The sequence below is a fragment of the Orcinus orca genome, chromosome 18 (genome assembly GCF_937001465.1).
Source record: "Orcinus orca chromosome 18, mOrcOrc1.1, whole genome shotgun sequence".
Classification (NCBI taxonomy): Eukaryota; Metazoa; Chordata; class Mammalia; order Artiodactyla; family Delphinidae; genus Orcinus; species Orcinus orca.
The window spans coordinates 9,373,978-9,391,427 of record NC_064576.1 but is presented as its reverse complement, the minus strand read 5'-3'; the positions used below and the strand labels follow the sequence as shown (position 1 = coordinate 9,391,427).

General features: G+C 36.1%; 1 protein-coding gene across 1 annotated transcript in view; it reads left to right on the top strand.

Annotated features, from left to right (window-relative positions):
• Positions 1–17,450, top strand: part of ITGBL1 (integrin subunit beta like 1) — a 214,337-nt gene that overhangs the window by 74,807 nt on the left and 122,080 nt on the right. The window lies entirely within an intron of this gene.

Sequence of the window (17,450 nt, the reverse complement as noted above, 5' to 3'; positions counted from 1 at the left end):
AATTCTCCCAATTAAAAGTATAGCCTGTCTATATAAAGCAAAAACAATGCATACCATTGATTGTAATACATGGATTATACACCTCAGAGTATATATAATCTGCTCACATTGCCCCAGTTGTGATTTACTTTGTAGAGGAACTAATTCAGTGCTTTTATTGGTGAAAGATAGATTGTAGAACACAACCTTGCCTCATTCATTCTTCTTAAATCAAAAAGTTAAAACATGACACTAGAGCTTGATATTTAAAATCGGGAATGTCAAGAAGAATGAATCCATCTCATGTTTGGGAAGGATTTGGATGGTCATTAGGCTATCATCATTTATTTTGATTTATTTATTTCGATAGCTATCATCACTGATGTAATTTTACATGTGTTTGTGTGACTACTTGATTAAGAACTGACTCCTATACCAGAGTCTAAGGTGTATGAAGTCCGGAATCACACATGTGCAGGCTCACTGTTCCTTGCAGAGAACCTAACATGGCCCATGGCCCAGAGTTGGCTCTCGCTTGAATGCTTGTTGAGTTAAAGACTGAAGGAATGAACTAACTACCTATAACTAGAGTTTTGTGCAGTTTCTGTTTAAGGGGGTTGTCTAAATTTTTTGGAACACTTCTAGCAAAGAGGAAGGCTTGCATCACAAGGGTGTCCAATGCATTTTAGACAGTTTTGGCTATTAGAAAGTTTTTTCCTTCATTGAGCTGAAATATGTTGATGTCTAGACTTTATTATTAAAAAATAGAACATGGTATTATGCAGAGTAGAATGACTGATAGTGCTAATGTCAAAAATGACTAAGGAAAGTAAACTTACATGTAAGTTACATGTTTACATGTTTGAAAGTATCCTGGGCTTTTTGGGTTTTTTTACTATTGGAACTGTTATAGGTGTTCCAATTCATTCTATTAAGATATATTACAGGACAATCTTGTTGACTTAAAAAACCTTTGGAGGTATATGAGATAAACTTTAAAGGATGGCCGAGTTCATGAAATTCAACTGAAGTATTTAAACTATAAATTGATCTTTGTTGATTTTTGAAAATCTTATACTGGTTGGTTCAAATCAGAAGTATTACTTCATGTAATTAAAATGTGACTATAAATGTCGCTAAATAGGAAACACGAAGAGTTGCTTACAAGGTAAGATTATAGGGCTCTGATAGTTCCACCACCACTGGACTGAAATTCCTTCTTGTAGCTTCAAGTTTCTCTTTAAGCTTTTTGTAATCATTAATATTTATTCACTTATTCAGTTGTTAAGTATTAATTAAGGTCCTTGTATTTTCTTTGGGTTAGATATTGTGCTGTTTTAAAGCAGTACTCTGAAGGGATTAAAAAAATTAGCTGTTAACAATAGTTGTGAAGTCAAGCCCATTGAGAAGGTTTTCACAAAATTGGAAGGGTGATAGGTACTGGAAAAGATGCCATGCCCATTTGCTTCATGGTTTTATTGAGAATCTACCTTATCTATTAAGTAATTTAGGCACTTTATTGGTGATTTGGACTTTTCTTGAAGGTTTCATACTTTTTAATTTGCTTTCAAAGATTCAAGACAAATGTGTACATCTTAACATAAGGCATGTACCCTACTTAAAGAACTAATCTTTCCAAATTATTCCCTAGAAGGCAGCTGTTTATTTGAAGACATGTTAATTAAAAAAAAATGATTCAGGTACTGTTAAGTGCATGTTAAAAAATAAAAAAGTAAATAAGCACTAAAAAATCATTTGCAGTAATTCTCTACTTTTCTAAGATGCTAATTTCTATTTTAAGAGCATACAGAGGATCAATATTCAGTACATTATCTGGCAAGTGGTATGTTTATTCATTGCAAATTAAAAATCATCAAGTTCACAATTGTTCTGCTTAATAGATGCTTAAATAATTTTAGCCCAAATATATATTCATCTGTATTTTTGGAATTCAGTATCAGTATATTTAGATGCTAATTGCATATTAATCTGTCTTCCTATTAAAGTGTAAGCTCCATAGATTATAAACAGCACCCTTATTGCAGATTTTCTAAACAGTGTATCTCCTGATAAAGTCCCCTTCACTTCCTGGCACTTAAGATTAGGAAAAGGAAATGAAAACTATTGAACATATGAAATTCTTCTCTGAATATGAAATTATAAAGTGAGAATGTACAAGTACAAAATAATTTTAAACTGTTACCTTGAAAAATGTTTTGTTTTCCATAACACTATTGTAATAAAGTAAAAAGATTGATCAAACTAATGAATCTAAATAATAGCCTTTCACTGTCATAAAGATGATTACAGTTATCAGTAGAAGCCTAGAAGCATTAGGTCCTAACTCCTAACATTAGGTCCAATTTTTATTGCATGGTTATTTAAAGGCATATAATTAAACTAACCTAGGATTATTTGGAATAGAAAAATTTAAAAACCCTGTTTAAGCAGTATTAATAATACATGACTGAGGTAACATGTTCCCAATGAGTAGGTGTTAATATCAACATTCAGCTGAGTTTAGGCCAACACTGAATACCATCATCATAGAGCAAACTTCTAGAATGACAAGAATAAATCTGAATATTGACTAGTAGTTTAATTCTATTAATTTTATCATTGAAAGGTTTAGTGGTCAAATTTCAAAAGACATACTGGGCAAACTAGCTTAGTTGGAACTTTTAGCCTCATTCAAAATATCTTTGAACCCCTATGAAAATCATAACTGGAGAAATTTCTCTAAACTTCCTTTGACTTGCTGGAATCTATGCTGCCTTGGAGTGTGTTTCTGTGGAAACTTTATCTAAGCTTTAGGTCCAGACTCATTCCGTAAGGGTAAGTGGAGAGCTCTCCTGAGCATCTGAGATCTGTCCAGCAGTGGAAACAAGCTGACACTGATTGTCATAATCTTCACAAACAACAACAACAACAAAACATGTCCCAGACTGTCCTTAAGCTCTTTGAAGACAACTTGATTCCTCAAAACGTTGGTGGAGAGAGTTACAAAAACATTTTCCTTGCAAGATTTCCCAATTTGAAGGCTTTCTTCATAATCATTCTATTAAAAGTTCCAGCTGAATATTTTTCATGTGACCCTGAGGAAGTGTACATCAAACATTGACAATAGGCTTAATTTTTGTTGAGAAGTTTCTAAAGCATATTTCTCATGGTTAGTTCTATAGTTTAGCTTCTTGACATAAATTCTGCGTTTGGTCCTCAGTTTATTTTATTCTCTTCTTCTTAAATATGGGTACCTGGAAAAGGCTGGTGGTCTTATATTTAAAAGGACTCTGCCTGGCAAGTAATCAGAAGACAAGGCTCTAATTATTTTCTCTAGGAGCAATATTAATTGCTTTTCTCTCCCCCAAGTCAGGCTTACTATTAGAACAATGTTGCATTTTTTTTTTAACTTCTAGAAGCATTTAGTTTCCAGAAGAGAAAATACATAAACCAACATCCAATTTCTCTAGCATAATCAATCTAGGTAAGATTATATAACACATTTTCTTAAGACATTATTCTAAAATAACGAACCATGGAGTCATGTGTGTACCTGAAAGTTATGTTGGAAAGAGGAAAAATTGAGAGTGAGTGTTGAAGCTGAGAAGTATGGTAGAAATGGCAAGTTCAGGGATACTGGGTTTGAATCAGATTTTATGATTTGAGACAAGCCAGTCGGTCTCCATGGGCCTACATGTTGGCTTCCTCATTCTAAACTCATAAGGTTTTGGTAAATAACCTAATGCTAATGAACATAAAGTACCTAGCATAGAGCCTGACATATAATAAGTACTCAATGAGAATTAATTTCCTCCTTTCTTACCCTTGTTTTTACCTTATGAAAGTTTCTGAGTAAACTGATGCAAGCCCTCTATTATTTTCCCATGGTCATCTCAATAGCAAATATTGCCTTAATCACAGAGGATGATTTCTGGTCAAATTATCTTATTTTAATCACATGTTAATAATTGTTCCCTGGAAAACATTGAGGGCAAATGATATTTGTGCATATTCAAGGAACGAATGGCATTTAATAAACTTTCAATATATAGCATTTCTTTGCTTATCTCCATATTGAAGTAGACGCTTTTTTTTTCCCTATGGGGAACATAATCTACATTTTCAATAAATTATTTCCTAAACCTATTCTGGCATCCAATGTTCCTTTCCCTGATTATGATCACACATTTTACTAGAACGGTGAGCATATAGAGAAGACAGGGTTAAAGTGATACCTCCTGTGGCATTCCATGATCAGTCTCCTGAGATATGTGAAATTCATAATACTTTAATGAAGTTGACTATTACAGCCCTGACTATGAAAGAATTATATCAGCTGTGACTGCCAGAGAGCATATCTTGGTAGTCAGAGACTGGCTCTCCAGGCCCTCCTTGAGACCCCCTCCTTATCCTTTTTTTTTGGCCAAGAAATTTAGGCAATATTTAAAATAAAATACATATATTAAGTGATCAAAATATATTAGATTAAAATAATTTCATGTACAACTTAGTCTTTAGAGATACAGAGCATTTCAAAGAATGGCTTTGAGTTCAGCCATTAGGACTGAAAATATATGGCAGTTTGAGGATGCTGTTGCCCATGGTGTGGCTTTGGCAAAAGTTAAGTTGAAATGAAAGTATAAATTTTGACAACTGGGCAACTTATTTCATTCAACATAACAGCACTATGATAACCTCGCTGAATTTCCTAGATTCAAGAATCCTAATTAAATAAAATTATTAATTTAAAAACATACACATTTTTCATATAAAACAGAAATGTTCCTGTCCTGTCCGACCTAGATAATTAAAGTTGTCATATGGATCACAACCTATTAAATTTTTATAATCGACTCCCAGGCATTTTACCATAGAATGGACTCTAAATGTTGTCTATATCATATTTGAAAAAGAAGGATTCTATAAGAGTGTTTGTATTAGAAGCAGTTGAGTTTTAGTCATAATTATCTATAGTTGGTTAGTTGCAGCTTAATCAAAAAAAGAATTATGCAATACTTTTATGAGGGTTTATTAATCCTATGTAAAACTTTGGTTATATAGATAGAAACTACATTTGAACCAAGCTTTAAAATCTCATATGAATTAAAGCTTATTATTAATGTCTATGCAAGCCATACACCATAATTTTGCCAGTATTAGAATGAATGAGTCATTTGCAAATCATTTGAAGGATAATTATATTTTCAAGTATATAAAACAGGTTTTTGACCTAGGCTTGAGTCCTCTAATTTATATTCATGTAAATGAGGAAACTTATTATGAATATATGAAAAAGTATGATTTGCAGGAAGAAAAAACTGGATTCATATGCCACTTTTATTATTTACCAGTAGTGTGCCCCTGGACAGTAATTTTATGCTGCCTTCATTATCTGTATATTTGTCAGACTTTTGGCAATTACTGTGTGCCAGAAAATCGGATAGGAACCAAAGATATAAAATTAAGATGACACAGTCACGGTCCTAAAGAAGGTAACTGTTTAGTGGGGGGCAGAAAGCCATGTAAAGAGATAATTATGGGTTAGTGAAGTAATAGATACGTACATAGTATAATGGGAGCTTGGAAATGATTTCTCTTCCAGTTGAGGGTCAGAGAGCATTTCAAGCAGAAGAGAAACCATAAACAATGCAAGTCAAGAAGAGGCGCTCACAACTGTTGGTCGAAACGAAAGTCATTTACAGACATTTTGGAAAACACTATGGGCATATCTATTAAACTTATATATTCATATAACATTTAATTCATCAAATTTACGTTTAGAAATTAACAATAAAATGTTTGCATGTATATGCAAAGCAATATTCATAGAGAAGTTCACTTACCTGATTCCTTTCCACATTATCCTTTCAAAAATAATTGTTCCAGGAAAAATCCCTCTCATTCAGTGATGAATAATAATTAAGAAATTAGTATGAGACCTGTAAAAAAATAATATAAGAAATACAGAACATAAATAATAAACAAAACTCAGATAATAAATCAACATCTGAAAGATCGAACTGTGAAGCTGATAAAAATTATGAACAACTTTTCATGTTATGAGATGAAAAAGAAAGGATTCTTTTTTTTTTTTGTGGTACATGGGCCTCTCACTGTTGTGGCCTCTCCCATCGCGGAGCACAGGCTCCGGACGCGCAGGCTCAGCGGCCATGGCTCATGGGCCCAGCCGCTCTGCGGCATGTGGGATCCTCCTGGACTGGGGCATGAACCCGTGTCCCCTGCATCAGCAGGTGGACTCTCAACCACTGCGCCACCAGGGAAGCCCCAAAAGGATTCTTTATAATGGATATATTGCTTCCAGGCAATGAGCTCAAGGAGAACATGCAAGTACTCAAGGAGAAAACTATAGGAAAACAGAAAAAAATTTTAAGGATTTAATAAATATTTACATAATGTTTATTATGTGACAGTCACTATCTTAAACACTTTACAGTTGTCATCTGATTTAATCCTTATAATAACTCTATAATGCAAATACCACTATTGTTCACATTTTACAGATAAGAATTCTGGGATATGTAGAGAGATTAAATAAGTTGCTGACGTTCACATAACAAAGCTATGTAGTGGGGATTTGTACACCAGCAGTACAGTGACAGAGTCCATGACTTTTAGTTTTATACTGTGCTGCCTCAAACAAGAGGGTCCCCAAGAAAAAGAGGAAATTCTCTTCCAAGGAGGAGCCTCTTAGCAGTGGACCTGAAGAGGCTGCTGCCAGCAAGAACAGCAGCTCCAAGAAAAAGAAAAAGCTCCGAAAGCTATCCCAGGAAAATTAGAATGGACATTTCCCTAGTAGGGCATAACTTACAGAGATATTTCCCAGCCCATCCCCTATAGCCCAATAAAAATTAAAAAAAAAAAAATAAATAAGAAGGAAAAATGATCTGACAGTATATGGGGGAGTGGGGGAATATAAGAGAAAAAAAATCACAGAAATGAATGTATAGAGAAGAAGAATAGATGCTCCCCAGGCCACTGAGGAACAAGGAACACAGGCTTGAGAATATTAACAATGAAATTAGAAATAAGTGTCATATCAAAGATTAGGGAGAAAATGGTTTATGAAGAAGAAGAAGAAAAAAATGACCCAACATAACCATAATTGGCGTATCTATAGAAGAGGAAAAAAACAGGCAACAGAATGATTTTCAAATAGATAATTCAGGATTACTTTGTTAAAATATTTGCACATTAACTTGTAGAAAGGGAAAAACATGTCCTAGAAAAAAATGCAGATCAGCCGGCAGTAAAGTATGGTGTGGCAGAATTATTGGACTTGCAAGATAAGAAAAGAATCCTGTCAGAGAACCAGGATAAACATAAACAAGCAAACAAAAATCAACTTCAGCATTTTACTGAAGGTGCTAGCAAGTGAAGTAAGAAAAAAAATAGTATAAGAATTTGAAAGAAAAATATTCTCAATATAGTAGGGTCAATAGTTCTGTATAATTTTAAAAATAAAATAAAACACACAAAAGACCCTATTGATTATAAATTTAAAAAATTTCTCTTGAAACTCTTACAAAAAGGAAAATAAACCCAAACTGCAGCCTACCAAGAGTTTAAAAATAATCAAAATACTGGTAATCAGAATTTATTATCAGGAATATAGTATTTGATAAAGGTGGCATTTTAAATCAATGGGAAAGGAATAAACCATTCATTAATGGTGTTGGAAAACCTCTCTAGCAACATGGAAAAATAAATTTGAACTTTTCTTACCTTCTTACACCAAAAATTTCCAAATTTATGCATTAAAATCAAACTTTCAAGAAGAAAGCATGAGGGTATTTGATCATATGATTTAAAAGTATGAGAAACAATATATGTCATAAAATATTTGCATTATAATGACAGAAAAAAGACTAAATTCTTTAACATAAAACCTAATGCTCCTAAAAATGATGGAAATATCCAACAACCAAAAGAAAAATAGACAAAATATATAAGCAGAAAATTTTAAGAAAATGACACAAAAATGATTTTGTTTATAAAATAAAAATGATTTATAAACCAAAGAAAATATGTTGAATCTCATCCATAATTGACACGTCACCAAAAATATACAATGTAATTTTTTTTAACATCTTTATTGGAGTATAATTTCTTTATAATAGTGTATTAGTTTCTGCTTTATAACAAAGTGAATCAGCTATACATATACATATATCCCCATATCTCTTCCCTCTTGCATCTCCCTCCCACCCTCCCTATCCCACCCCTCTAGGTGGTCACAAAGCACCGAGCTGATCTCTCTGTGCTATGCGGCTGCTTCCCACTAGCTATCTGTTTTACATTTGGTAGTGTATATATGTCCATGCCACTCTCTCACTTGGTCCCAGCTTACCCATCCCCCTCCCCGTGTCCTCAAGTCCATTCTCTGCATCTGTGTCTTTATTACTGTCCTGCCCCTAGGTTCTTCAGAACCTTTTTTTTTTTTTTTTAGATTCCATATATATATGTTAGCATACGGTATTTATTTTTCTCTTTCTGACTTACTTCACTCTGTATGACAGACTCTAGGTCTGTCCACCTCACTAAAAATAACTCAATTTCGTTTCTTTTTATTGCTGAATAATATTCCATTGTATATATGTGCCACATCTTCTTTATCCATTCATCTGTCGATGGACACTTAGGTTGCTTCCATGTCCTGGCTATTGTAAATAGAGCTGCGATGAACATTGTGGTACATGACTCTTTTTGAATTATAGTTTTCTCAGGGTATATGCCCAGTAGTGGGATTGCTGGGTTGTATGGTAGTTCTAGTTTTAGTTTTCTAAGGAACCTCCATACTGTTCTCCATAGTGGCTGTATCAATTTACATTCCCACCAACAGTGCAAGAAGATTCCCTTTTCTCCACACCCTCTCCAGCATTTATTGTTTGTAGATTTTTTGATAATGGCCTAGGAATCCAAATCAGAAAAGAAGAAGTAAAGCTGTCACTGTTTGCAGATGACATGATACTATACATAGAGGATCCTAAAGATGCAACCAGAAAACTACTAGAGCTAATGGATGAATTTGGTAAAGTAGCAGGATACAAAATTAATGCACAGAAATCTCTTGCATTCCTATACACTAATGATGAAAAATCTGAAAGAGAAATTAAGGTAACACTCCCATTTACGATTGCAACAAAAAGAAGAAAATACCTAGGAATAAACCTACCTAAGGAGACAAAAGACCTGTATGCAGAAAACTATAAGACACTGATGAAAGAAATTAAAGATGATGTAATGTAATTTTTGGTGCTCAGATTGACACAGTTTACTTGATAATATTCTGTGGTGTGTGTTGGCAAGTGTATCCTCACACATTGTTGGTGGGAGTGTATTTAGTATAGTTTTGGAAACAAATCTGTCTACATCTATTAAAATTTTAATGATATGCCTACCCTTTCATCCATAAACTCTGCTTATAATAATTTATCCCACAGATCTATTCACACTTCTGCTTAAAGATGCATGTTTAAGGAAGAATCATTATGACAACATTGTTTGTAGTGGTAAATGACCAAAACTAGTTAAGTGCAAATCAATGAGGGATGGCTACATGTTGTGGTGTATACAGTGGAATATTATGCATCTGTTAGAAAGAGTTAGATTAGATCTCTGTGGGCTGGGATGTTGATATGAATAGGTGTTGGGAGACAATTCTCCATGGTCTCTTGTGTTACTGTACTTTTTGTCAACATAGGTACTGATTGCTTTCATTCAAGAATATCTTCTCATGGATGCTTGTACATAGAGCCTTGGAAGATAGACCTGGTGTCTCCCTCTGGAGCAAAGGGAAGTTTGTTTATAGCCTAGTGTAATAAGAGAGTGTATCCTTCTGTGGCAGGTTCAGGCATGCTTACTCCCCAATATAAGAGTCAGGATCCCTATCCGGGAAGTTTCTCTCCCACAGTGCAACCCACCACATGTGCAGGAATCCCCTGCTCCTCCTGTGTTGTTTTGTGGGAACTGGGGTTTAGGTAACTGACTCAAATTGAGATTTCAATTACTGCTACTGATATGAGTAATAAAGTCCTTTGACTCTGACCCAAGAGTCTCATGTCTTCTTCCAGAATCCATGACATAGTGTCAGGCTAATTTGTTAGTTTCAAATAGAGGAAAATCAAATCTCAGCCCCCCTTCGCAGTTCTTGACAGAATCTCTCCAAGATATATTTTAGGTAGAAAAAATAGAATGAAGGGTAAGAACAAAGTACGTCGTGAATTTTAAGAAAACTGATAAATGAGTGTATGTGGCAGATTTACCTTTACATTATTTAACTTGGCTTGAATATTTGGATAAGCAAAGGAAATATTGCTTTTAATTCCTTTTAAAATTTTCTCTGACATTCCTCGTGAGCTTTCCTCCTAGTTTCCAACTGCTCACTGAATGCCAATGGAAAAAAAAAAAACAAAAGAAAACAATTAAACATGACTTAGTTCAAGCCTGCTTAAAACTTAGTGTGATTCAGTAATGTAATGATGATCTTAGGTGTAATTAACTCTCTTCAGAATAAATATTCCAGTATTTTTTATTCCTCTTATTTTCCTTATAATGTGTAAGATGCACTGGGGAATATGATTTTACTGATGCTGTGTGTTGCGGCATGATGGAAGAGAGCAAGGAGGTGGAGAAGGATGAGGGGGAGGGTGGGAGAAAGAGGGGAAGATGCCAAAGGATTGAGAAGCAGCTAATAAGATAAGGACTTAAAAAAAAAATAAGATAAGGACTTAAATGTTAATTGAATTAAGGAATAAAAAGCATATTAATTTTTCTTCGTTAGAAAAATGTTAGTAGAATGGTGGGTTTGAAATCGAATTGTAGATAAAAGGTGAGACTGGGAGTGAAAAACTACCTATTTGGAGCTTTGAATAAGGAAGGGAGAATTGACTTGGAATAGAGACTAGAAATAGGGACGTGGGTATAGTAGAGGGAGTGTTGATTACATTTTGTAAAGACCAGGAGACGCTTGTTCAATTTCATGGTATAAGAGGAAGGTGCTAACAATGAAGCTGAGGTTGAACTAGAGGAGAGAGAGGAAGCAGGGCCCCCAGAGAACCAGATGGCAAAGAAATCAAGGCTCCTTGAAAGGAATGGACCTCCACACAGCCTCTGGGGCTGGAGAAGAGGCAGAGTGGATGAGGGTCACGTAAGAGGAAGAAAGAACAGGAAGTTAGGGGATTTCATTCTTGTTCAGCGTTGTGGGTACCCAAGCTGAGTGGGCGACTTGAGAGCTTAGTTAGAAATTTGGAGGAATCATTTAAAGACATTAACCAAGAATTTCCTTTTCTATAAGTGAGGATGGTAATACTGGTTTTCTATTTTTTCATGCCATTTTGATAACCAAATAAGATAATATGAATTAAAGTGATTTGCAACTGAGAAGTTTAATATATATTTGTTATTTTAGGCATTCTATTATAGTTTGGTAAAGCTATTTTCCAGGGTAAATATCTGTATACCAATGTAAAAAAGGAAGACAAGATACATTATCTAGAATGATTAAAATGGGATATTTTAAAATTGAATGATAGGTTAGACTTTTCTATTATGAAAACTATAACCTTTCAGAATGGGGAATGACATAGCTCATGAGTCAAGAATAGGGAGGGGGTCCTGGAAGTTGGTAAGTTTTGAACTGTTTATATTTTCTTTCTTTTTTTAAAAAAAAATTATTTATTTATTTTGGCTGCGCCAGATCTTTAGTTGTGCCACGTGGGATCTAGTTCCCTGACCAGGGATCGAACCTGGGTCCCCTACATTGGGAGCATGGAGTCTTAACTGCTGGACCACCAGGGAAGTCCCTTGAACTGTTTATGTTTTCATGTGAAGATATTCCTCCTGTTTGGAGCAAAGGCTACCTTTGTTGTTATTTTCTTTTCCAGTTCTCCAAATACCTTGACTTTAAATGGTTTCAAAACAAATGAGTGCACTGGCTATTACAGCAAGCTTTCCTTTCCTTCTGATACCCTGAACACACTCCTCAGTAAAGTTTGCCCCTCCTCTTCCAATGTATACGATTTCTAAAAGAGCTACTTGTTGAAGGAACTGTGTCTAGTTTCTTTTTTCTTCCCGAAATGAGGTAGGGCTATCAGAACAGTGTGACAGAATATTATATCCTAAAAAACATTGCTTGCCCTCTGGCTTTATTTCCAATTTAATTTTTCTGTCTACTGATCTAGATTTAAAACTTTTTAAAAGGGAACCAAAAGTGACACCTCATTTAAAAATATTTTACCTTGTCCACAAGTTCCTTTTTTCAATTTTCTAAATGACTTCATGAGCTCCTAAAAAGTTTTAAAAATGAATAATAATGAACTGAATTCAGTCTCCATGCCAACTAGTGATATATATTTTTTTCTGGTGACTGATCTTTGTATTGTAGAAAGCATCATGATTTAAAGTCCTTTTACCTGCTTACAAGAGAGTGGTTTCATTTTTTTTTCCAGTCAAGTGAACCAAACTGTCAGCAACTTTTATTCACTATCCACTTTATAATAGCTTAGAGCAGAGGGACCCTAGATAGTTACTGAATTAACAGAAAAGTCCTTGCAGTTAGAGGATTTACATTAAAGTTGACTGAACATGTAAATGTTTGTTAATTTTTGAACTGAGAAGGAAATTAAAAAGTAGTTACCAGCTGCTCCTGTTTAGTTGGATGAGGAGAAAATAACCAAAGAATTGCTTGATCATAACATCTGAAGACCATAAGGTGATCATAATCTTTGATTTCGCCATCGCACAGACTTCTTTAAGGAGCAATAAAAGAGTTCTTTTTAAAAAATAGGGTTTTTAAAAGGTAGATATTATTAAAAGTCCAGGCTTTTTGTAAAGTCCACTTCTGGGCATATTTTGGAAGCTCTGTAGAGGGGAGGCTTTCCACAGCCCACTGGAATTTAATAATGCAACAGGGCTAACAGGAGAGGTGCAGTATTCTTTTCAGACAAAGAAAGTGGTTTTATTTTCTAGAAAACAGGGTTTGGGGAATGGAGGAATCCTAAGCAGAATGATTAGAAAGATAAGCCATAGAGAATCATTTTGCCCATTTCCCAGTGATTCCATAAGCAGTGTGTTTCATTATATGGGGGGTTTCTGTTGAATTCTTTTCCTATTGACTTTTGACACAAGGTGACAAAGAGAAATATATACTTTTGTTTAGAGATTTTTGCCTTCTAATGTCACCTTTAGGACGGTCCTGGGTATACAAGGTACCATTCAGATTTAGTCGTTTCTGCCAAGGTGCAGGTAAGTGTCAGCCTTTATTTATGGAGTCATCTATTAAGCATGTGGGTTAAAATGTGCTGACTATGCCAGTGGGTGGCAATTACTTCCTCAAACCTTCAGCTCAGAAATGTAAAATGATACACCTTCATTTTTCTATAATTCTTTAAAACCATACCTTGAGCTTCTGTATTAGTTTGTTAGGGCTGCAGTAACAAAGTACCACAGACTGGATGGTTTACATGACAGACATACTTTGTTTCCCAGTTCTGGGGCCTAGAACTCCAAGATCAAGTTGTCGGCAGGGTTGGTCCCTCCTGACGGTTATGAGGGAGAACCTTTCCCATGACTCTCCTGAGCTTCTGGTGTTTTGTCCGCAATCAGTGGTGTTTTCTGGCTAGTAGAAACATCACCCTGATCTCTGTCTTCATCCTCACATGGTGTTCTCTGTGTGCAGATGTACCCTTTTTATAAGGACACTAGTCACAATAGATTAAGGACCCATCCTACTCCAGTATGACCTCATCTTAACTCATTACATCTGCAGACCTTACATTCTGAAATATAAGGGTTAGGGCTTCAACATCTAAAATTGGTGGGGACACAGTTCAACTCATAACAGCTCCCATTCCACCTACGATACAAATGGTTTTTGGTTTGATTCTGGGTGTACCTGTAGTTGCTGCAGGACAGTGGTGGCCTGTGTCAGGTACTTGCACCTTCACAGCCATTTCTGTTCTATTGAAACTGTTTTAAGATGGTCCAGAGTCAAGTTACATCTCCCGGAATGGGCACAACCCTATCTCTCTGTGTCCTGTACTCGATCCCCCCTGGAGGGGGCAGGGGACAGTGCCTTTTCCTGGAGACCCAGACAGTGCATAGCTCTTCCCTGCACCTTGCTTCCTGGCTTAGCCTGTACCCTTCTGAATAATAGGGTCCTCCCATTCAGATTGGCAGCTACATTCTACCAGCTCTTCACAGACCCTCAGGTTGTAAAGATTAACCCTACTGTCTCTTCCATGCAGTGTTTTATGAATATGAGTCAGGGTGGTGACATCTCCTGAGTGCTGCTGGAGTCCTAAAACAACACTCCTTTTAACATCATCCCTTGTAGGAATATTGCTTCTAACGGAGGTGTTTTTTTCTTTTTAAAATTTTTGAGTAAAATATGATCATAAAGTATAAAAAATAATTAAAAAGATCAATATTGTGTCTCCACCACCTAGCTTAAGAAATAGAATCTTTCTTATACATTTGCAAATCCATTGCTTAAATCATTTATCTCCAAACTCCTGATCACACTTCAAAAAATTGAATTTACCTATATTTGTGTATTCATTTATAATTTATCTAGAGATGAGCACCGCATTTTGGAAGCCACGAGCTTGTGTCAGGACCTTTGTTCTGAAGCTGAAAAAGAAAGATTAGGGTGGCCCTATCCACCAATCAACATGACTGCTGTCCTCATAAGTAGAGAAGAAGAGACACAGGCACAGGTGGGGAGAGGGCCATGTGATGGCAGAGGAGAGGTTGCAGGGATGCAGCTGCAAGCCAAGGGACTCCAAGGATTGCCAGCCCCACCAGAAACTAGGAAGCGATGAGGAAGTATTGTACACAGAATCTCAAAGTCCATGACCCAGCTGACACTTTTTTTTTTTTCCCATTGAAATGCATTTTATTTTAAATATAGCAGTGTGTACATGTCAGTCCCAAGCCAACACCTTGATTTGGGACTTCCATCCTCCAGAATCATGAGGACAGTAAGTTTCTATTGTTGGGAGTCACCCAGTTTGTGGTACTTTGTCACAAACCTAGGAAACTAATGAAAAGCCTAAGTATTTGCCCAAGCTTACCCAGCTAGCAAGTTCTGGACGCGGGACTTGAACCTAGGCAGTCTGTCACAGGAGGGCATTACACAGTCCTCTGGAGGACACAGAGCGTCCCCATGTTGGCTGTGAGCCGTAAGGGCATAAACAGAGTTTGCTCTGCAGACAACCAGCACAGCTTGAGATGAAGAAGGCTAAGGTAACCAGATGGAGCATATTATTAATATTTGTCAGAGATACACAAAGTTCTTTTTTTAAAAAACATATTATTTTTATTGATATAGTATTTTTTATAAATTTATTTTCATTTTATTATTTTTTGGCTGCGTTGGGTCTTCGTTGCTGCGCGCAGGCTTTCTCTAGCTGCGGTGAGCGGGGGCTACTCCTCTTTGTGGTGCACGGGCTTCTCTTGTCACGGAGCACGGGCTCTAGAGCGCACGGGCCTCAGTGGATGTGGCATGTGGGCTCAGTAGTTGTGGCGCACGGGCTTAGTTGCTCCGCGGCATGTGGGATCTTCCCGGACCAGGGCTCGAACCTGTGTCCCCTGCATTGGCAGGCAGACTCTCAACCACTGCGCCACCAGGGAAGCCCAGCACATACACAGAGTTCTGAAAAAAAAATCTCGACATTGAGAGGGATGCTGATAAATACCATCCAATAATCCAGTGCTCTTGGTAACCACATTAAAAGACAAAGTAGAGTCTTGCTAAGTCTCATATATAAATATACATACACACATATATGTGTATTAATAAACACATACATACATATACACAGACATACATATACACATATCTCCATTGACCAGATTCCTTGACATACATATTTATCTATAATGAGGAGGAGGTGATGGTGAACAGGGAGTTTCATTTTGTTCTTAGTAAAACTGAGGAGATTTCAGTCACTTCTGGTCTCCTAGTCTGGTTACAATATTCTGAGATTCTTAGATTCCAGTTCGATTAAGTTCATTTCCATCAGCTAAGAAATACTGTTGATGGATATTGTGTCTAAGGCTTGAGTGGCTTCTGTCATTTGGTGTATTTGAGATGAAGAGACACCCTTGAATAAAATACCCCAAGACAGGACAAAAGACCAAGACAGAAACCAAAGGAAGCGAGGGCTCCTTTTATTTTTCTTTCACAGAAGGAAATGAAGGAATCTCTGTAAAGATTTCTGATGAATAAACTTGTAGAACTGGGAGCTGGAGGAATAGAGGACTGAAAGATTCCATCATCTCGTCCAATAGTCTTTCCTCTCTCTCTTTTCCTTCTCAGGACATCTGAGAAATATAGCACATGCTCTAATTATGGGGCAGAGTAGGGAACACGAGCTTCTCGAGAAATGTGGATGAAACGGCAGAGAAGACAGTTCTAATCATTCCCCCTTAAAGACAGATACTCTGCAACCCTCGAGAAATACTGAGTTTATGTACATGTTTAACTTACCAGACCAAAAAAAAAATTGAGTCCAAAAAGTTCGAGGATTAACTCACCTGTTGAAGGTCACAAGACCAACTAGGGCAGAATCTGTATGAACACCTAGGTTTCCTGAATTTCCAAGCTAGTACTTGTGTCTGAGTGTGTTTGTATAATTCTTGCCTGAATATGATATTATAGGTTTGACTTTATGAAATTTGCCACCTAAGATTCAGCTAAAACATTGTGTCTTGATTTGCTATAATTTATATTTTATAATTGTCTCAGGTTACCAGAATTCTAATGTTAAATCCCCCAATTGTAGCAGTATTCAACCCAAACCCACTTTAAAAATAAACATATCAGGATAATCTGTGGTATTTTTATGGGTACTTTGAATAACAAACAAGATTTTGTTCCATGATTGTTTTCAGTAGCAAACAAGATTTGGTAACAATATCCACCACTACCACCCTGATTTAATATGTTGAATGCCCCATTTGAAGGAACTACTTTGGTTTGTTGTAAGAAAAAGAAAATGATTGAGGCTATAGTATGGAATTTTCAAGATGAAAGGAATCTTTGGGTTATTCAGTCCAATTTCTTAATTTTGCAGATCAGCACCCTGAGGTCTAGAGAAATTAGATAACTAGATTCCTGAATTCTTCTATTTGCCATCTTTAGCATTATTTAATTTTAAATAGTGAAATCTGATAATTTTACTGTTAGAATTCTTTCAACGTGTATTGAGTAATCCAGTTCTGAGCATGTGAGTTACAAAAGGAAACAGTGTCATCAAGCCACTAATCCATAGATTTTACTGGTACCACTTTTCCTAGAGCAAGCGGGTGTTCTCACGTTTACTGCGTTGCAACTAAATGGATAATGTTGGCTGTAACAGGAAAAACACAGCTTTTCAGCTAATAAACTGTGTGACCTTGAGCGAGCTAATTACCCTTTGCTCCTCCTATTTGTAAAACAGGGAAACAAA